General features: G+C 38.9%; 1 protein-coding gene and 1 pseudogene across 1 annotated transcript in view; one reads left to right on the top strand and one right to left on the bottom strand.

The window, feature by feature from the left end:
• Positions 1–22,632, top strand: part of APPL2 (adaptor protein, phosphotyrosine interacting with PH domain and leucine zipper 2) — a 697,983-nt gene that overhangs the window by 235,917 nt on the left and 439,434 nt on the right. The window lies entirely within an intron of this gene.
• On the bottom strand, positions 17,819–19,073 carry LOC144817778 (thioredoxin domain-containing protein 5 pseudogene; annotated as a pseudogene).

A 22,632-nucleotide genomic window follows, 5' to 3' on the forward strand; every position in this document is an offset into this window, starting at 1 on the left:
GAACACAAGTTTAAAAAATGGAAGATCTTCTGATAGCTGAATGAGTCAAGTTATTATACACAAATTCAGCCAGTGGTAGTAGATCAGTTCAGTTTTTTGTCATTTAGTGTATAAAAACAATGGCGATATTGCTCGAATCTCTGAGTGGTTATTTTAATTGTTTATCGCTCTGTGGATTATAAGCAGATGAATAACATAATTGAATACCAAACAGTCTGTGGATCTCTCTCCAGAACCTAGTTGACTTGGGCTCCTCTTCTAATACTATTTTGCCGGCTAACCCAGGTGCATTGAAGATGTGTAAGACAAACAACTTTGAAAGTGTCCTGGCAATTAGAACAACCTTCAAAGATACAGCATTGGACATATTAATGCAGAGACCTGCTATATCCCATATGGTAATTTATCCATCTTGAAAAGGAAGGCCTGTGATCTAAATCCATGAGTGAGTTGCAGATGACACAACCCGGGAGGTCTTTGGGCCATGGGTTTGGATCATGTACAAATTATACAACTGTTCACCTAGTCCTTTACTTCTCTTGTTAAGAGTTCCATCCAGAATTATAATAACTTTAACTCATGGGTCTTGCATACACCAAAATGCCAGTACTGTATCCATCAAAGCACCATTCCAGGGGTTGTTGTATTTCTACCAGAGGGAGCCACACCCAGCATTCTTGAAAGTAAATACGGTCATGGACTGCATGGAAAACATCACTGTTGAGAAAAGAAGGCCCATCAATATTCTGATAGACTTGCAAAAGGAACTTTTCAAAGTCCTGAACAAGTTTGTGTTATATAAAATACAATTGATTAATTCCTTCGGGTTTCCTCTCCTTTTGTCATATGGCTTCCTGACAAGACATCAGCTTTGATGTTCTGTGAACCTGCTTGAAAGTGACTATGAAGCCAGAGCAGGCAAAGGTTTGTCACTAACTGTTTTCACGAATTCAAGGTTCTTACGGTCTGTAAGATCAGTAATAAACTGTTGTGCGCCCTTCAAGTAGTCCCTCTGTTTCTGTTTGATTGTGCACCCTTGAAATAGTGCCTCTATTCCATTAATGACTCTTTCAATAATTGCTAGGAGCTCTTTCTCAAAGAATATTTAGTACTTCTCAGATATATTTAATTTTTGTGATAGGAAAGCGATGGGGATGTAGTAGATGTATAGTTTGTAAGAGAACTGCTCCAACTTCCCTATTGAAGGAATCTGCTTCCACTGTACAGGCCACATCAAGATTCAATTGCTTTACAGTGGAGCCAGTAGAAAAGTCTTCTTTCAGAGGTTGAAATGCAGATTGACAAGAAGAGGTCCAGATAAATGGTCAATACTTTAAAGGAGCTGCGTCAATGGAAAGATCAAATGTGAATAATTATTCATGGATCACCTATAACAACTGGCTAAACCTGAAAATCTTCAAAATATTTTTAGGTTTGATGGAGGGAGTCCATCCAGAACAGCGTGTATCACTGTAGGATCCATTTGGAAATCAGAATGTACCCCATAAAAATAATTGTCTGCTGAGGAAATTTGCACTTTCTAGTTGTCCCATACAGCTTCCTCGGTATCAAATACATGGAGGCATGACGGATACTCTGAGGGAATATAACAAAGGACAGCCACAGTGGATCACATACATAGATGGGGTATCTTGATTTGTATTATAACATCCATGGAGTAAACGTTCTGGAAGGTAAGCATCTTTTTTTTGTTTAACAGTATACTTAGAAACACTTGTACGTTTGGAGCATGTGTGGCATCAAACAGTATTTGTTCCTTAAGTAAAGCCATCAACTTAATGGTTGGCTTCAGGATGGGTTTTAGGTTGGGTTAGAATATGGTGTTGGCCCTCACATTTTGTATCAATGAATTTACTAATATCCCCAAGAACCAATACAATGTTAACCCGTATTGCGGACAACTCTCTGTGGTTGTGGAATTCACTGCTGTGTTTGAACATAATTACCCACTAGGACCCGCTATTTTACTGGGAGGCTGGGTCGTTTCCTAACTGAGTACTCATTTAATGGCAATTACTTGTTGCATGGCCCCCTTGCCAAATTAAAACAGAGTTTATTGTTTTTACTACACTGCTTAATGCATGAGTGGGCCTCTCATGCTTCCCAGTCACATTACTTTCAACTCTGCTCGTCCCCTCCCCCACCCACACCCCTGATATCTTCTAGGTTTCTCTCTCCAGAAGAAAGAAAAATTATTCCTCTCCCCCTAACTCTGTGCTCTAGTTTCAACACTAAGGTGATAAGGAAAGCTATGTCTTCTGGGGAGAAGCCACCTGACTCGGAGAATCTTTTAGTTCCTCTTTAAGACCTCTATCGGACAACATTACTTAGACATCATTTACCTTCAGCCACAAGTCTTTTAAATTGGTGATGTAGCTGAATATGTGAAAGCAGAGTTTTTCTCAGGGCTTCTGGAGAAGGTAGTGAGCCGACTTGTGCTTATCGTTTTCCGAGAGTGAAGAGGTTGGCAATATTCATCAAGTATCATTGCATCATTTTAAAAGGCTTTGTGCTTGTGGAGACTGCACTTCAAGACATAGCATAATCCAGAACTATAGTTCCAGGACCCTCAAGAGGTTTGGAGATGGCAGTGGTCTTTTTCAATTGCTGGATGTTTCCCTTTAATTTACTGCATCCGCCACAGGCAGTCGAGTTGCTCTGTTGTTGCAGCCAGACCCTTTGGTTTATGGATTGTGATTTGCGTTGGAGGAACAATATCTTCTTAAAGGATTTGCTGCGGAGGCATCCTTATCGACAAAGTAGTATTCTGAAAGTCAAGTTATTTGTAAGAAACAAACATTAAACCGTTCTTTGAATTTGATGCTATCATCAAATAATTAAGAGACTATTTACAGTCTTTTGAACTAGATTATGTGTGAAGGAACAAGAAGGATTCTATTGTCTAAGCACCATTGCTTATAATTTGTGTATACATTGTGCTTTTAAGGTACAAGTGATACATGTGTCATCAAGATTAGGTATTACTTGCTCATCCTCGTTTCTCGGATAGGCAGGCACCTCCGCCCCGCTCCTCGGTCCACCACGGGTTTCATCGATTGAGTGGAGGGAGCTGGTGGCATACTAATTTACGGTTGCAAGGCGGGGGGAGGTTCTCCCTTCAGTCAGCAGTCTAGCTGCTGCACCTATTTTAACCCAATGATATTCACGATACACAGCGGACGCGCCAAAGGCAAGCCCGTCTGCGCCCGTTCGCATCCGGTCGGGGCCTGGGGACACGACCCCTGTCCCAACCACGAGGGATAATATGAGCTACTCACAATAACAGTTATTCGATCTACATCCGAGCCCACAGCATGACTGTAATATACTTAATCTGGAAACCCCAGACTACAACTGCTCCAGATGTGACTATGCTTTTGATATACTGTTTAGCAGGGAATATATTACAAATGTTACTGGTTCTATCAACAATAATACACAGAAGCTATCCCCTGCTATAAGTAGGGTTGCACCTCCCAAGGAATTCACCTTTTTTAACATTAATTGCAGGTCACTTCCCAAACATAAGGATGACATCTTTGACCTCTTGTGGAATAAGCAACCCTATGCGATTTTCCTCACGGAAACGCGGTTACAACAGGGTTCTGGCCCCAATGTTGCTTCTGCTCTGCCCCCCAATTACACGATAATTAGGAAGGATCGGGGTGCCAAAACAGGAGGTGGCATTGTGGTAATTTTTGATAAGTCATACACCTGTAAATGGGAGTACTTGCCCTTTAAATAGATTACAAATTCAACAATAAGTAGTGCACCATGCAGAATTAATGTTCACTATCTAGTTACAGAACAAAATAGAAAAGTTATACAAGTACACCTAAAAAAAACCAAGGCTAATATGGACATGAAAGACAATCAATAAAATCTTAATAACCATAGAAAATCACTTAAAAAAACAAATGATATAGAGACGTTATAGTTGGAAATAAGAATTTAAATATTTTTTCAAATTCACCAAAGAAAACAAAGGTTAGAGAGACCCAATAATTAGGAAATAGAATTTAGAAAAACTTTACAAATTCACTGAAAAAAATCAAAGGTTACAGAGACATTATAATTGGGAAATAGAGTTAACAAAAAACCTTAGAAATTTTCTGAAAAAACTAAGGTTACAGAGACATTATATTTAGGAAATATATTAAAAAAAACCTTAGAAATTCACTGAAAAAAACAAAGATTACAGGGATGTTATAGTTAGGCTGACATTTCCCTTGTACACTACGAGTTTGAGATGTCATTAGTGATGTCCTTTACCATGTCATGAGTGAGGTAATATGTAAGGTCAAAAGCAGTGCATGCGGGGGCATGAATTATAGTTAGCTCAGGTAACTATAACTGCTGAATTTCTCTAGTTTTGTACTAATGAAATGTCAGCCTAACTATAACATCCCTGAAAACTTTGTTTCTCCAGTGAATTTTTAAGTTTTTTAAATTCTATTTCCTAAGTATAACTTCTCTGTAACCTTTGTTTTTTTCAGTGAAAAAAAAAATATATATATATATTATATATAAATAGTGAGGCCCAGTAGAAGGCAGAAACGTGTCAGCCTGGGAGATAATTGCTTCTGTCTATTTTGCACTTGAAAGGAAGGTACTTTTGGAACTATGTAAAGAGTTGAAAAAAGAATAAAAAGGATAATACTCATGCAGGACTGCATCTGAGGAGTTTTTGTGCTGCTGTGTCACAGGTTGTGAAGGGCGTCAATGTTGTATGTTCATATATATATATTATACGTAGGATACATTATGGGTATCAGCGTAATATGGTCCAATATTGCCACCAAGGGGTTCTGGTGATTTTGGCCTATTAGTTTGTAAATGCCACCAGCACTCTTAGATGGCAACATAGAATCATGTTACAGATGGTAACCAGTATGTATTTTTCTATTACATACTTATTTTGAGGGATTTTCTGTGGGCTGTTTTCTTCAAAGTGCATCTAACTATGGGCATTGATTGTAATTAGAGTGTTTGACTGGTGTTTACGTACCTTGAACAAATATTTGGTAAAAACAAATGGCCAATGTTGAAGACAGTGGTTTGTGGGACTCTTTGGCTGCAGCATTTGCCGCATCATTATGGATTGACCTCACTTGCCTCATAATTTGCCACATTTGTAGATTTCAAGAAAAATTGTGTTTCTAGCTCAAATGGAAAATAGTACTGCCAGAGAATATGCTTCATACTTTACATTTTTGCTCCATAATTTGGTCCTTTGCACCACATAATTCTAGATTCTCTGTATTAGAGCTGGCATCCTTGGCGTCCTTTACCCCTAATGTTTTGCCATCAGACCTCCTATTTTTTCTGACTTCGTTTTTACTGGCCTTCCGACTCTGCACACTTTACCACTGCTAACCAGTGCTTAGGAAATTGTGCTCCTTCCCTAAAACATGGTAACATTGGCCTATACCCAATTGGCATCTTTAATCCACTTGCAAGTCCTTAGTAAAGTGCCACTACCTGTTGCCATGGTCTGTAGATTAAATGCAGCTAGTGAGCCTGCAGCACTGATGGTCTTGGCGCAGCGCGGCTCCAAAAATTCCTCATAAAACCATCACCTTACCCACGGAGCTACCCACTATTCTCTTACAACTGGGCCCATCATTCTTACCTTACATTCATTCACTCATTTAATCTGCTCCGAGGATTCAGTAACGATCTAAAAGAGGAGTCGCGGTGCTATAGCGGAGTGTCTAAACTAAGTATGTACATTATTTACAACTGCAGTTTTATTTCTAATACCATGGTTTTTGTAAGAGGAAATTTTAGAAACACCCCACTATTCATGTATTATATTTGATCTGCTAGTAAAAGTTAACTATGGACAAAAAGACCAGCTTAATTCTCCATTTATTCAATTTTTACTTAGAGACTAGCTTACCCGTCGCGCGTTGCTGCAATCTCCGAAGAAAGGAAATTCAAGGAAACTCGTTATGATAACATTCAATTTACATTGTGTCATTTTTATTGAAACTTATTCATTTTAATATGGAAAACATTTCAAAGTGTCATTTTAATTCTGTTTATTTATTCAAGTGCTTGTGGATACACAATTTTTTGTTTTTCCGTCTGTTGCGTACATCAGTATTTGAAAGATTATGAGGGCCCTGGGGGGCCGATATTTAAAAAAAATGTATGCCAGAAACCTTCGCGGGAGTGTACTCAACAACTTCCCAAAGTTTCCTGGCGATCGGATGAATGCTGTTTTAATTAAATTTATTTATTCGAGTGCTTGTGGATACACGATTTTTTGTTTTTCCGTCTTGTGCGTACATCAGTATTCAAAAGATTATGAGGTCCCTGGGGGGCCGATATTTAAAAGAATTTTATGCCAGAAACCTTCGCGGGAGTGTACTCAACAACTTCCCAAAGTTTCCTGGCGATCGGATGAATGCTGTTTTAATTTTATGTATTTATTCGAGTGCTTGTGGATACACAATTTTTTGTTTTTCCGTCTTGTGCGTACATCAGTATTCGAAAGATTATGAGGGCCCTGGGGGGCAGATATTTCAAAGAAAATTTATGCCAGAAACCTTCACGGGAGTGTACTCAACAGCTTCCCAAAGTTTCATGGGGATCGGATGAATGGTGTAGTAATGCATAAAGGACAAACAGACAGACATACATTCGTTTTTTAGGTCGAGCAGACGTACTCTCAATGCGTGAGCATTGAGAGAGTCTGCTTCAGACCTAATGTTGCCCGTTATTGGGAGAGTGGACACCAATCTGACACGAGCGTTTCCTTCGCGGATTTCACCGCGGGAGCGCGCGTCTCACCCGCGCATGCGCAGAATAACTCAGCATTTTATTTTATTTTTTTTTTTTTTTTTTTTTTATTTCCCAGCCCCGAACCGAATCAGGTATCAGAGCGCTTCACATATAGGCAGCCCCCACCCCCCACCCCTCTGCATGCGCACACACAGGCGAGCGCATGCACACGCAGGCACACGGCAGACACACGGCAGACACTCGCTCACACACACCCCCCTCCCCCACAGTCACACACACGCACTCCAGACACATACACACGTGCGTGACCCCCATCCCCACCACTTACCGGGCTCTTTCGGCGTGTTCAGTGTCTCATCGCTCCACTTCTTCCTCGGCGGCGGCGGCTGTGGCGGCGGGCGGGACTTTCTGCTGGATTGCAGGCCCCGCCCCCGTCTCAGGCAAAAGTGCCTGACTTCCGTTTTTAGGTTTTGCCTGGTTTTAATGTATTTTCCATCGTCGTCGTCTCTCGACTTCAACCCCTGCCCCGCCCCTCCCCACCGGACTACTGCTCTCATTTTCAATTTTAGAGAGATATTGTTTTAGAAATTAATTTCTCCTAAACAGTGACTGTTCACTCCTGTTTCCACTGTTTAGGCGAAACAGTTCACTTTTGAGTTACTTGCAACAGCTGCACGTTTCCTCTTTATTCCCCTTAAAATGCATTCTCCTCAAAGGACTAGCAGCCATATATTGCTTGAGAAACTAGCCACCAAATTACAAGTCCGGTCATTAACCTCAGTAGCTGAGCTCTTGGCACAGTGGGCAGCTAAGGGACAAAACGGGCGACATTTTGCCTTTAGTGCATTTATTTTCCATGTAGGTGAAATATTGTTTCAGAAATTAATAAAGACGAAATATTTTGTCTTCATTCATTTCTGAAACAATATCTCGCTGAAATTGGAAATGAATGCACTAAAGACATAAACAAACCTTACTTTTAATTATTGCAAGTCTTATTAATCGCTGTTAATCAGACAGGCCGGTGTTTCTGAGCGGCGGAAGTAGGCAAAGGGCATAGTCAGTCGGTGTCAGATTTCCCTGGCATGTGACTGACTGTACACCAGCCCCATGAGCATTTCCAATGTACTGACGAATGGGCATTTCCTACAACAAATTTCCATAGAGATCAGTCCAATGCTGCCTCACTACTTTATCCACGGTTCCACATTTTGAATACCCACACCCGAAAGTGTGCATTGCTATAAAGCCCACAATGTGATCATTTCTAGGAGCGTATTAAATTCTAGCGGGTGACCTTGGTGCTGGTTAAAGTTAGCGGATTGATAGCAGTGTTCGGTACAGTCCTCCAAAACAGCGCACACTTCCCTCCAAGTCTAATACATAACATATGCAGCTGCGCTTCTGGGGAGGGTGGCAGCAATGAGGATGTGAACATTTGCAATGCAATAGGTCTCGCATTTACCAAAGGTTAAGTTATTGGCATTGTAAATGGCAAAACTTTTTATTTATGTTTTAAAAACGAAACCAAAAATAAAAGGCATTGTCATTTGCAATGTCAATAGCTCAAACTTGCGTAAATGCGAGACCTATTGCATTGCAAATGCTTGTTATATATATAGATTTAATCTCCTAGCATGACCTCTACGTTTTATTAAAATAACAATAATTCAGTTATACAATAAATCCTGAAAGAAAAGTTAAATTTCAATAACATTCATTTATTAGCATGACAGCTTTAAAGAAAATAAAGGCATATTACCCAAACATAGAAGCGAAGACATCAGCATAGAATGTAATAGTTCCAAAACGAAAACCTCTGTGTCTTTCTCTCTCTCTCTTTCTCTCTCTCTCCCTCTCTCAGGACTTCGCACCCATTCAAAAGCTAAAGTCGAGAAAAATGTCTAAGTCCCTGCGCCATAGGAAAATTGCGCAAACCGACAGCATCTCGGGGTGCAAAGATCAAGTCAAAAAGCGAGCTCCCTTCAATGTCCCTAATGTCCTCTTTTATACTCTTTTTCACTTCTTATCTATCTAAATTCGTAACTCTTAAGTTCTAGAATGTCAGTGATTGGTCAATTTAGAGTCAGATGAGCATCACCTTATCGTCTTTCATTATAATTGTGTTCCTTGTCATCTTCACATTGCGGCAAACTGTGGTGTTATTGTCCAAACTTTAACTTCCTTCGAAGTGTCCTTTAAATTGTTATTTGTAGGATTTTTCCCATGAACCAAATGCTGACTTCACTGTCTTTTGGCTTAGGCCCCACAAAAGGGCCACGCTGTCCTTGACCCATACTGCTCAGACACAGGCAGCTCGCATCTCCGATCTGGCGCCTGCGCACTTCTACCGCCATCTCGGAATTTCAGTCAGCATCCATCTTTCTTTTACTCGCGTAGGCCTCAATTTAGGAACTATTATAGAAACAAACACAAATAAGTATACATTTACGAAATAAAGCCCTTTCTGTTTGCCTCCCCCTTTTTTATGATAACCTGGTTAGTATTTACCTTGCTTTAAGCAACATATATGCGCTGTTTTACTTACCAATCTTCATGATATATGCCACAAATAAACGGACAAAAGCACATCCATGCAATTCTCAATTAGTTTATAATACATGCGTACTCTTTATGACACAATATACGACAAATTAGTAAATTATGCTTTGCAAATCCATGCAAATTAGTATCCCACGTATATTTTGGTGTGTGCATTTTACTCTATGTTGGTTAATTTCAAAACCACACGTTTAGTACTTATTACTGTTATGGAAAGTTAATCTTACAAGGGGTATACAAAAAATGTTGTTCCCACCTTGCTCCATCAACTTCCCCCTTTGGTGATTTTATCACCAAATACCTCCCAAAATTTAGAAAATTGTTAACTCAACATGTTTCAAATTCTTTTAATTAGTACTTGTTACAATTCTGTTTCTTCTAATTTCTTTGTTTCTTGATAAAACTTTACTTTATACTGCTCCATGTCAATATCACCTTTTTCTCTTTCCCTGTCTTGTTTTTCTTCAATCTTTTTCTTCAAAGACCTTACGATATTTCTTTTCTGCCTACATTGACAACTTAGTATCAAAACTAAGAACACCACTATTATTATAGTTACTGGGATTAGTATTTTACCTATTATAGATCTACTTATTTCATAAAACCAATTTCTAACTGCTGATAAACTTATACCAAGTTTCTCAAGAACACCTTCTACTTCTAATGGTTCTATTTCTTTATGCAATTGTGTAAAAATCCTCCAGCTGTATCTGTTGACAGTCTATCTACTATCGTTGACAATTTTTGATTTGCATTAAATGATATGCCTACTGCTGGTATCAGTGCTCCAAAAACATCACCTATTATTTCAATTACACTTTCTCTTTTTCTACGACTTAAGTGTTTACCTATTTCATGAATTTCATTCGTACCTCTGTCAACATGGAAAATGTTGGGAAAGACCAATCCAATATAACATGAACCATACCAGTGGTCAGGTAACCTATAATGAGCTTTGTTCCCAACAAGGAAGTAAATGCTCGGGTAAACTTGGTCATTTTCACCTTTAAATCCCCATCCCCCTTTGATAATATATGTATCTTCACATTGACTTGCGCCCACAAAGTAATTGTCATACACAGTGTTATCTCTTTGAATACATAATTTCCCTAACATTGGTGTATCTATACTTATAGCCACATTTACATTATGTCCTTCGATATTATCATCTGAAAATTCCCATTTTTTAGATTTGGTCTGTTTTACTTTTTCTCGTCTCTTATATTGTTGTCTCCTTTCTTCTACCATATTCAAAAAAGCTTTTTCTTCATTTCTCAAGTCAAATTATGTTTAAAAGCATAATCATGTGTCAATTCTTGTGTTTCCCAAAAATATTCACCAAAAACTTTAGCAAGATTATTTTGTTTAGCTCTGCTATAATTTTCAATTTCACAAATACATCATCTGAATCAGAATAATATTATTCTAATTTTACAGATCTATAAAATAGACTTGATATAACACTACAAGTCACACCATATGTCAATGGCAAATGGTGGTAGGTAACACCTTCCGACACAGATGCAGGCAACTTTACACAAACATAGCAGTCGCTTGCATCCATGGTTCTCACATATTCAGACAATAATTTTGAAAAGGTATTTTTAGAAAAATCGGTAATCGAATTATCTTGATGGATTTCAGGCCTATATACATGTAATTTCTCATTTTTCAAAACATTATTTTTATCTTTCAGACTCTGTTTTCAGACTTTCGATGTCAGGAGTAAAAGGAATAAAAATAGCAAGAATTAACCATATCAACATCAATATTCCAGTACAAATTAACCACATTCTACACCATTTTCTAAAAATAGAACATGTAGATTTAGTCACTTCATTAGTAGCCATGTTTTTTATTTTTACACAGCAAAAATGTCAATCTTTTTACTTTCAATTATGTCTTTACAACTTTATTCCACTTACAATGTTCCTTCAAATTCAATTTCAGCTTTCGCTCGGATAGATATATATATACCTTTTTTTCCACTGTTACAATTAGAAAATCCTTTTGCTTTCTTTGTTACATTTTACTCACTTTCCTTTTCAAGACCATGGCTATATAAGTTCTCATGGCTGCTGTTTACTTCCCTTATTGGAGGCAGCACCATGTAGGTCCACTCAGGTGATTTGTATTTTTGATTTGGTCTTCTCACTCTTTTTGGCCTTTGCACAACTTCTATTTTCTTCCCCAATGACTCCTTTTGACTGGTTATTTCATTTACTTGATCATCTTGCTCTTTTGCTTTATTAACCAGTTTAATTGTCAGTTCATCAATTTCTTTAGGCTAATTATCTCCTTTTCTTACTCTTTTTAATTCAGGTTCAGTAGTATTTCGATCCACTCTCCAAGTTCGTTTTCTCAAACTTCTCCTCAATTCATTTTCATCATCACGGTCATCTGTCTCTGTTTCAGATCTTTCTATAGTTTCATTTATAATGAATTTCACAGGATCTGATTCTTTTTCGGAATTTAAACTGTCTTTGGTCAGTTCTTTAACTCTGTTAGGAACTTCTCCATAGCTGGTACCTGGAAGCTCATCCTCATCGTGAGTTATTTCCTATTCACCAGTTTTGAGATTTCGGTTCCTGCTTTCAGACTGTCCTTCATTATTTTCCGAATTACCAGCTTTCTTTCCACTTTGCTCAGTGTCCTTGCTGGTATCAGTCTCTACCAAATCTCGACTTACAGGTCGATCTTCAATATTTGGTATTTCAACAATTTCATTTTCTCCTTCTGATGCAGAGCTAGTATCTGATATCTCCAGATGTCGACGTACAGGCCGAGCTTCAGTACCTGGATCTCTTTCTGGTTCACCTTCAGTATCTGAATCAGTGGTGCTTTCACTTTCTTCCTGCAGATTTTCAGGCTCTGGCACACGAATAGTGTGACTAGCGTGCACCCATCTTTTGAGTCCAGCACACTTAACTGCAGTTGTACTAACAAGAGTGATTTGCCGTGGTCTTTGCCATCGAGGCACCAAACAATTTCTCCTCCTGTGAACATTTATCCGTACCCAATCTCCAGGAACTAGATCACAAGCTGGATGTTTTTCTTTCGTTTGTGACTCAGTTCCCACCTGATGGAACACAGAAGTTACTACGTCAGACAGATTTTTGCAGTAATCCAGTATATCATCATTTATGCTCAACAGTTTATCAACTGGTACAAATGCTTGTCTCATTACTCTTCCCATCAAAATCTCATGTGGGCTTAATCCTGTTCTCTTGTCAGGAGTACTCCTCAGGGTCATTAGAACAAGTGGCAAGGCATCAGGCCACTTCAGTCTTGTAGCCAAACACATTTTGGCGATTCTGGTTTTTATTGTTCAATTTACTTGTTCAACCACCCCTGAAGCTTCTGGTCTGTAAGCACAATGCAACTTTTGATGAATGTCCAGTGCTTCACAAATCATTTACATTAGTTCATTGTGGAAGTGAGTTCCACGATCTGTTTCAATAGTTACTGGGAAACTGTAGCGTGGTATTATCTCACGTAACAGGAGTTTGGCAACAGTTACTCCATCATTTCTCCTAGTGGGGAATGCTTCAACCCATCGCGAGAATAGACAAATAATCACGAGCACATACCTAAGTCTGTTACATGGAGGAAGCTCAATGAAATCCAATTGCATTCTAGTGAATGGACCTCCCTCCCGTCCTATGGTTCCCAGACTCACAACAGTTTTTCTTCTTGGGTTCAGTTGTTGACAAACAAGACATCTTTGACAAAGGCTTTCAGCAATCATCCTAAACTTTGGATTATACCATGTCTGTCTAAACAACCTAATCATAGCGTCTCTTCCAATATGATACATTCGGGCCATATTTGAAATCATGTTATCTGGCGTTACTGGTCTTTCATCTTTATAAACCCAGATTTCATCCTCTTCTCTTTGTCTACATCCTGCCTTTAACCAGTTATCCTTTTGTTCTTCACTAGCTTCTTCCTGCATTTTTTAAACCTCCTGCCATGTCTCCACTACAGTTGTTAGCATCAAAGGACTTGAAACATGTTCAGTTTGTCTATCCCGATTAATGGATGCTTGATTTTTGGCACAGTATTTTGCAATTGAATCAACATATGTATTTCCTCTTGTTATATAATCATCTCCTTTCTTATGGGCTGCACATTTAAGTACTGCTAGCTTATCTGGCAATTGTATGGCATCAATCAACATTTTCACAAATTCAGCATTTCTGATGGGGGATCCTGCCGAAGTCATATAACCTCTTTGGGACCACAGTTGACCATAATCATGGACAACCCCAAATCCATATTGACTGTCACTATGGTGATCCTGATTTCTTTTCCCAACTCACATGCTCGAATCAAAGCAATCAGTTCTGCAATTTGAGCTGAACTGATTCCTTTTCAGACAAGATGCTTCCAAGACATCTTCTACTGTACAAACAGCATATGCAGCGCTCAATATACCCTCATCTGTTCTCAGACATGATCCATCCACAAACATCATGTAGTCAGATTCAGGTAAAGGTACAACTTTGATGTCAGACCTTGGTTTAGTACAATATTCTAGTACATCCAGACATTTGTGATCCACTTCATCTCTTACTTCCACATTCATGGCATCAGGTAATAATGTAGAAGGATTCACATTTATACATCTTGAAATTGTAACATTGTCTGTACCTAGAATTGTCTTCTCATATTTTGTCATTCTGTTATTGGTAAGATACTGTGTCTTACTTCTAGTGAGGAGAATCTCCACCGAGTGAGGTACACACACTCTCATCGGAAATCCCATCACTATACCTTCACTTTGTTCAATACTCATGCTTGTAGCAGCTACTGCCTTTAAAACATTCCAGCAATGCCTTTGCATCGGGATCCAGACAGTAGAAAAGTATGCAATTGGCTTTCTCAGCTTTCCATGTCTCTGTATTAAGACTGACAAAGTACATCCTTCTCTATCACTGCAAAATAGCTCAAACTCTTTTTCATAATCTGGCATTCCTAAAGCTGGTGCTTCACATAGAATTGTTTTTAGTTGCTCAAAAGCTTCCAGTTCTGTCTTATTCAGAGTTATTGGATCTTTTCCATCTACTTTTGTCAATCTTTGCAAAGGTTTAGCTATTAGTGAAAATCCACTAATCCATTGTCGACAATATCCAACCATTCCAAGAAACATCCTCACCTTTCTCTGTGTTTTTGGAGGTTTCATTCCCTGTATCATTTTGATCCTTTCTAAGGTGACCTGTCTGATTCCTTTAGTAATCTTGTGTCCCAAATATTGTACTTCCTTTTGACAAAACTGTAAATTTGATGGTGACACTTTATGTCCTTCATCTGCCAGATGATTTAACAAGGTAACAGTGTCTGTAACACATGCTTCTTTTGTATTTGACGCCACTAATAGATCGTCAATGTACTGCACTAGAACTGATTGTCCAGGTAAACTCAGGTCTTCTAATGATTTCTTTAACAATTGATTAAAGATTGAGGGACTTTCAGTATACCCCTGAGGAATTCGACACCATGCTAAAATTCGGTTTTTGAATTGGAACGCAAATATTGGTTGGCTTTCAGGGTGTAATGGAACTGTGAAGAACGCATTACATAGATCAATGACTGTATACCATTCTGCATCATGTGGAATCTGATATAGAATTACTGCTGGGTTTGGCACAATTGGATAACATGGAATGACTATCTTATTTACCTTTCTCAGGTCCTGTACTATTCTGAACCTTCCATTTGGCTTTTTCAATCCCATTATCGGTGAATTACAAGGACTGCTTTCTATTTCTCTCAAAATCTCTTGCTCAATAATTTTTTCAATCAATGGTGTTATTCCTTCAATTGTCTCAACTGTCATTTTGTATTGACGTGTATTCGGATAGCTTACTCCTTCTTTTACAGAAACTTTAACAGGATCTACATTTTTCATCAAACCAATATCTTCTCCTGTAAAATTCCACACTTGCTCTTTTACTACCTCTTTCAGTTCTTTGGGTATTTTTTCTCGATCAAACACAAGAAACATTTTATTCTTTTCTGCTTCTATTAGTGTCATTGTCATTTTATACAGACTATCCTCATCTGGAGTTTGGAGCTCTAGGCCATCTGGTGAGCAATAAATGGCACAGTTCATTTCACACAGTATGTCCCTTCCAAGGAGATTTACAGGACTACTGTCACACACAACAAATCGATGCATGTCTTTGAAATTTCCAATCTCTATTTCAATTTGATTTGTTAAGGACATTTTAATCTGCTGATTTGCTACACCTACCACTTGAATGTGTTCACCCGAGAGAGGAAGATTTTGAATTTCCACTGATCTAACAGTAGAACGGGTAGCACCTGTTTCCACTAGGAAAGTCACATGTACATCATTCACCTTTCCATTAACATATGGACCAGACTGATCTACCTCTAGATTAATGCCAAGCAGGCACTCTTCTCCCTCTCTCAGGCACCGTCAGAAACTATCATCGGACTCCTTTCCGTCCTCTTTCAGCCAATATTGTGGACTCACATGCACTCTATTATTTCTCGTTACCTGGTTTCCTGCACATAATCCTGTCTCTGTACTGTATCTCTGTAGGTTTACATTGTGAGGAAGTGGAGGTTGTGGTACCTGACACTGGATTAACTACTTGTTGCAGTGGTGATGGTTTCTGTATTATCTTATTCTGCACCTGTTGATTCAATGATGTATTTTCCAGATTAACTTTCGGTGGATACTTACACTCTTTTCTCCAATGTCCCATCCCACCGCAAAATATGACACGGATATTTCTTCTTTAATTCTTCTATATTTCCAGTTAACTTTGGTTTGCTAGAATTTACTTTCACTCTATTTTGATTACCTTTTGCATTCTTATTTTCTAACTGAGCTACTTGATGTTCTTCAACCTTTACTTGTGCCCACATTGCTTTATCTTTGAGTTTTCTCTGTTTTACCTCAATTTCATCACTACAATATTTTGCATGTCTCAGGACTTCGTCTACAGAACACGACTGCCATCCCATTAAATTATGTTTAATCATATCCCCTATCTCTTTTTTTTTTTTAAAGTGTTTATTTCGAAATTCATTGTGTAAACAAATGTACCACTTTTAAATATATGCCCTACCCAACCCCAAAAAATACAACTACCGAGGCAGTTGTAAGGCCATGTGCATATCTTCTAGATACAATGAAATCACAATCCATAACGCATAAGAGTCCATCAACATTTTAACAGTGGTTTCAAGTCCACTAAATTGGATCCTTTAAGACACCCCATGAATTGCACACCTGCCCCATTCAGTTATACCTGAAGCCTTCATCAGTAACTAAAACACATATTGGGCATCGTACAAAACCATAAGGATGGAGTCCTTGGCATGTGGCTAAATTAGAAGAGCTTGGAGGGACTTTTAAAAGAAACACATAATTAACTTTGGAAAATACTTCTCACCGCTTTTAAGTGAAACCAATACTTGTTGAAAAGCCCACGTGTTCTTGTATTAAAAAAGATTGCACGTGCAAAAACAACTACTTCTGGGTACAGCACACGTAGTTATTCTCTTATGACCAGTCTTCCAATTGGCTTTCAGACAGGAAAGATGTATGGAACTTGCGCTCTCCCAGCTGCTGTTGGGCTTTAAATTATTTGTCTTTGAGCTAATTAACTGCCAACCCCACAACTTAAAAAGAAAATCAAATGAATGGATTACAGGCTATAGTAATGCAATGGATAACAACGCAGTAGGATCAATGAACCCACCTCTGACGTCACTAGTAACACATTATGCCCTAGAATACAAACATTCTTCTGCTTAAACTGAAATGTTTTTCTAATGGTAAAAGGAAAACAAAACTGACACTTCTGTCTACTCCGCCTTTTGTTGAGATGTTTTGTTATGCTTCAACAAGGAGACTGATTTGTATTTCTACAGCACACACATTCAGGCATAGATTATTAAGTAGTGTCTGAGTCCGTCCGTTTTGCCAAAACAATGAAGTATCAAAAAATTTGCAAAAATAAGAATGGTGATAATCGGATGACTTTCGTTTTCCCATAGGCTAACTGAAATAACAAATGTATTCCCTTCAAAAATATTTCGAATGTACAAATGTAATGGCCCCATCTAGCATGGCTCTGGACAACATCTAGGAATGTTCATCATTTTGATATTCATGCACTTGGAGACCAACACCTTCACAGCACAAATGAACATAAAATGATAAGCAACAATTCGTTTTCTGAAGATCTCTCAGTTGTTACAAAGAGTTTAGGTTCATGGAGGCTTACAAATTAAAGAATCTTACGCCCTATACCATAATTCGCACATTTTCATATTTACGTCAATGAGATTTTGTGTGCAAAGTAATAAGAAAAATAATCTCAAGTTAAACCCCTGGTCGCTAGCAATACCCCACACAAAGATGTCCATTCTGCAACCGTTTCACATGATTGAGATAAATATACAAAAGATTTGTTGGGACCAAGAGGAGCCCGTTTTTTTGTTTTTAACTTTTTTTGTTTGTTTTACAGTTCATCTCTGGCATGACGCATTATAAAGCTGTGTAACGTTTCCAAGTCTCTAGCTCCGTTGTGCTCTTCCACTTTTTCTCCTGCACGGAATAGCAACAGCGATGGGTATCCACGGACAGAGAACTTGTTCCACAGATTACGCTCTGCAGTGCAGTCCACTTTTGCAATCTTGACATCAGTTAAGCCAGGAAACTCTTTTTTGGAAAGATCCTCCCACGTGGGTGCTAGATGCTTACAGTGACCACACCATGGGGCATAAAACTTTATGAAAGTAAGACCTGTAGCAACTGTCTGGTCAAAGTCAGCTTCAGAAAGAGTCAGCATCTTAGACTCATCTTGAGCAGGTTCGGCCTCCTGTTTTGGCTCAGCAGTAGGCTCGTCAACTATCTCCACGACCTCTTCAGGAACCTTTGTCTGGGAATCAATGTATTCTTTAAGAGAATCTAAATCTCTCTTCCCTTTGCACTGATCCACCTTTTCTCCATTCTTAAACCAGAGGAGAGTTGGATATCCACGGACCTGATTCCCAGTGCAGAGTTCATAGTGATGGGTACAGTCCACCTTGCCAATCTTTACAGCCTCAGAATTTTCATATGAAGTTGCAAGCTGTTCCCATGTAGGAGCCAAAGCCTTGCAGTGGCCACACCATGGAGCAAAGAATTTGATTAGATGGCTGCCTTCTGCAATGTGCATCTTGAAGTTGGCTGCCGTAAGATCATACAAGCCTTGTTTTGCTTCAGGAGCCTTGGCTTGCTCCAGTTCAGGTTCTGGTTGAGCAGGTTCTTCATTCACCATCTGCAACATCCAACGTTCTAGAGTCTGGTAATCCCTAGGGCCCTGATATTTCACAGCTTCTTGGCCATGTTTGAAGAACTTCAATGTGGGGTACCCTCGAACACCTTGCTCCGTGCATACCGCACTGTCCTGAGTACAATCCACTTTTGCAACGTAAACCCGGGCTTCTGGCATGGAGTTGTACTTGTCACCCATTTCATTCCAAGTTGGCTGCAGACGCTGACAATGTCCACACCAGGGCGCAAAGAACATGATGAAATGTGGCGCCTCGGTAATGGCGTGAGTGAACATCTCGCCATTGTAGAGGTGCTTTCCGTGGGGGTCCTCTTCCTCCTCCTCCTTGGCCAGGTCGGAGTCCTCGGGCTCCGCCCGGGCTGGCAGCAGCACCGGGCAGAAGCAGAGCAGGAGCAGCAGGCACCCGCGGGGGAGAGACATGGCAGCCGGGGGTTAGGGCCGAGGGAAGAGAGACCAGCAGAGGAGGAGAGCGACAGGGAGGCCCTATCTCTGGTCTCAATCCAAACACAAAGCGATATACAAAATGACTCACATCTTTTTCATTCAATTCCTCATATCCACGGTACTGTTTAGATACCAATAACAGTCTTTCATAAAATGCATGAACTGACTCTTTGGCCTCCTGTATTGTCCTGTCTATTTTTACCCAATCTGTTTCTTTTGGTGGAATTTTATTTTTCAAAAACACTATAACATGTTTATATTTTCGCATCACTTCAGGTCCAGGAGCACCTGTCACTTTCTCGTGGATATTCCTCTTTGGGCCAATCCACTGTAATCTTAAACTCTGACCATAAATCTGCTGGTACTACTATGTCAAACAACCCATCTAAATCTTCCCATAAGACTTTTGAAACCTTCACAAATCGATCTACTTGTCTATACCACTCAACTGGTTTCTCTCTCAATCGGGGAAAATCATTTGTGAATGATAAAATGTCTTGTCTGCTCCAAGGTACATGTACATATCCTCCTCCAGGTATTTCTCTCATAGAAAATTCTTTTACCACGTCTTCCTTTTCTCTTACTGGGAATGCTAATGTTGATTTGTCATTGCTTTCCTCTCTTTTCTTTGTCCAACTCATTTTCCACTTATCCATATCTCCCCATTTTCTCAATAACACAATTAATTCTTTTATTTGAGTAATTCTCCCTGCTGTATTCATATTTTCTATATCTTTGTCAGTAAAATCCACTCTATACGGTTTCTGCAAAATTTTGTATTTCGTAAAATCCACATCCATCTCTCTTGCTAGGCTTTCAAACCTTTTATGCATGCTTTTTGTCTTCCACTTAATACTTTTACACATAAACGTGATCTCATCATCCTGACAATTTTTCAATCTATTTGTACCAATTGTTCCAATTATTAGTTCTTCCATATCAACTTTTAACCTAGCTACATGTAGCAATTTTGATTCTGTCTCTTTCAGTTTTAAGGTCTTGATCCAATCGCTTAATTCTTGCTCTGGAGTTTGTGTTAAATCGATTTTCTCTACACTCTTCTCAGGAGTTAATGAATCTGAATCTGCTCCTGTTGGGAATTTATAAGGAAGACTCTGATTAAAAGTCAATTCTGGCGTTGTCATTTGGTTAGTACGTTTAATTTCTGACAAATCTGGATAAACCTTTTCTTTTACTTTTTGTAAACCCTGATTTAAAGGAATAGTTAAAGATGAATCTTTTATTTTCTGGTTTTCAAACACTGGGATTGCTGGACCTATTGTTACCGGACAGTTACAGCTTCTATATTCTTAGTAAGCTCCTGTATCTTTTTAGCTAATTCATTTGTTGAACGTATATATTCAGCAGTACTCTGTTGTGCTTCAACTTGTTGCTCTACTCTATTTCCCATATTTTCTATTCCATTTCCTTGTTTAGGTGTCCCGGTATATCTTGTTCCGATTAATGAAACATCTGGTTTATATCTAATTTCTGGTTCATATCTAATTTCTACTCTTTCTAGGAGTTTCTGCTAGTCTATCCGCGGAGCACTTGGTGTTGTACCCATAGAATTTGCTTGATATGCCGGTGGTCTCCTATTTAAGATCTCTTCCAATACTGTATCCTCAGACTCACAATCCTCATAACTCCTTTTTCCTATTTCTATATTATTTCTCTTTTCTGTACATTTCCGCCCTTTTTCCTCATCTACCAATCTAACTGGATACATCCCATCACACATGTTAGCATCTCTCCATCTTCGCATTCTAGTCTCATGTGTCTCTCTCCAAAATCTACGACCTCTATTCCTTGGTCCTAGGTAGTCTCCGAACCTTTCATGCTCTAAATCATGCATTTCATCTCCCCACTCAGCCAAAGCTTCAAACTGTGTTGGTCTAGGTCTTGGTTCAAGCTTCATCATTTTGTCTCTCAAGTTTCTTAATATTGCAAGACTAAACGATCCTTCTTCTGGGAAAGCTAACGCACCATCATTTCTGGTATATCTTGCCCAATTCTCTAACCATATACATGTATGGTAGCCATATTTTGTCATCATGTATGATGCAGGCGTTTTCGGTGGAGAAATTATTTTTCCCTCTCTAGTTTCAATTACTTTGTCCTTTTTTAATAAATTTTTCAATTTTTGGAACCATGAAGGTTTCTCTTTCTCCATTCTGTAATAAAATTCCATTTTGTTATAATTCTCCTATCTTTTCAAAAGATCGCTCTCTCTTCCGTAAACTGCTTCGTAACGCCAGCCTATCGCAGCGCGGTTCACACTATCGCACCAATTAGAACAAGATACATTTCGTTAGTGCTCAACCAATTATTTCGCTGCTTTTGCTGATGCACCAATCAGCCCTTACTCCGTCCTGATCACTCGGACCAATCCCCGCGGGACACTTTTGACGTCAGCCTTACTCTGGTTTCTGCAGCTTTGACTGACCCCTCCTTTACAAAATTTATCGGCACACTGTAATTACACTTCTATACAGCAAAATCAGTTAGTAACTACATAAAACAACTCCATTGATCTGTTTCACTTAAACCAAAAGGATAGTTTCCTCAATTATAGAAGAATTCTGTATTTCCAGTAGACAGCGCTTACCTCTTCTATACCACAGAATTTTTACTTTCGCCAATAAAGTAGCACTTCCCTCTACCTTACCCTTCTCTCAAGCTTAGGTTAAGCTTTATAACAGGTATATCAGCTAGAGTTTTAAGACAGAATACGCAATGATCCTTGTACCCAAAACCCAAGATTTCACAGGCTGCCCTCGCTATACATTTACCACTTTTACACGTAAAAGTCCCTAAACTTGTACCCTTCGACGATGTCACCACTTTGAAACAGACTATGTGATGTGCGACTTCATTTGCCACACTTCCTCTGCCTGCAGACAGAGTGACCAGCTTCCCACACTATCCGGAAGCCTTTTCCAGACTACATATAACGCAATACGAACTCAACAGATGTTAGTCCAAAAATTCTGTACATCACGATTCTATATATTCTATTCTACACATCATATATCCTAATTAACTTATAGCAACCAATGCTCTGCTACCAAGTATTACTGGCGCAGCACGGCTCCAAAAATTCTTCATAAAACCATCACCTTACCCATGGAGCTACCCACTATTCTCTTACAACTGGGCCCATCATTCTTACCTTACATTCATACACTCATTTAATCTGCTCCGAGGATTCAGTAACGATCTAAAAGAGGAGTCACGGTGCTATAGCGGAGTGTCTAAACTAAGTTTATACATTATTTACAACTGCAGTTTTATTTCTAATACCATGGTTTTTGTAAGAGGAAATTTTAGAAACACCCCACTAATCATGTATTATATTTGATCTGCTCGTAAAAGTTAACTATGGACAAAAAGATCAGCTTAATTCTCCATTATTTTAATTTTTATTTAGAGATTTAATCTCCTAGCATGACCTCTACGTTTTATTAAAATGAAAATAATTCAGTTATACAATAAATCCTGAAAGAAAAGTTACATTTCAATAACATTCATTGAT

This window comes from Lissotriton helveticus, chromosome 1_1 (genome assembly GCF_964261635.1).
Source record: "Lissotriton helveticus chromosome 1_1, aLisHel1.1, whole genome shotgun sequence".
NCBI classification, from domain to species: Eukaryota; Metazoa; Chordata; class Amphibia; order Caudata; family Salamandridae; genus Lissotriton; species Lissotriton helveticus.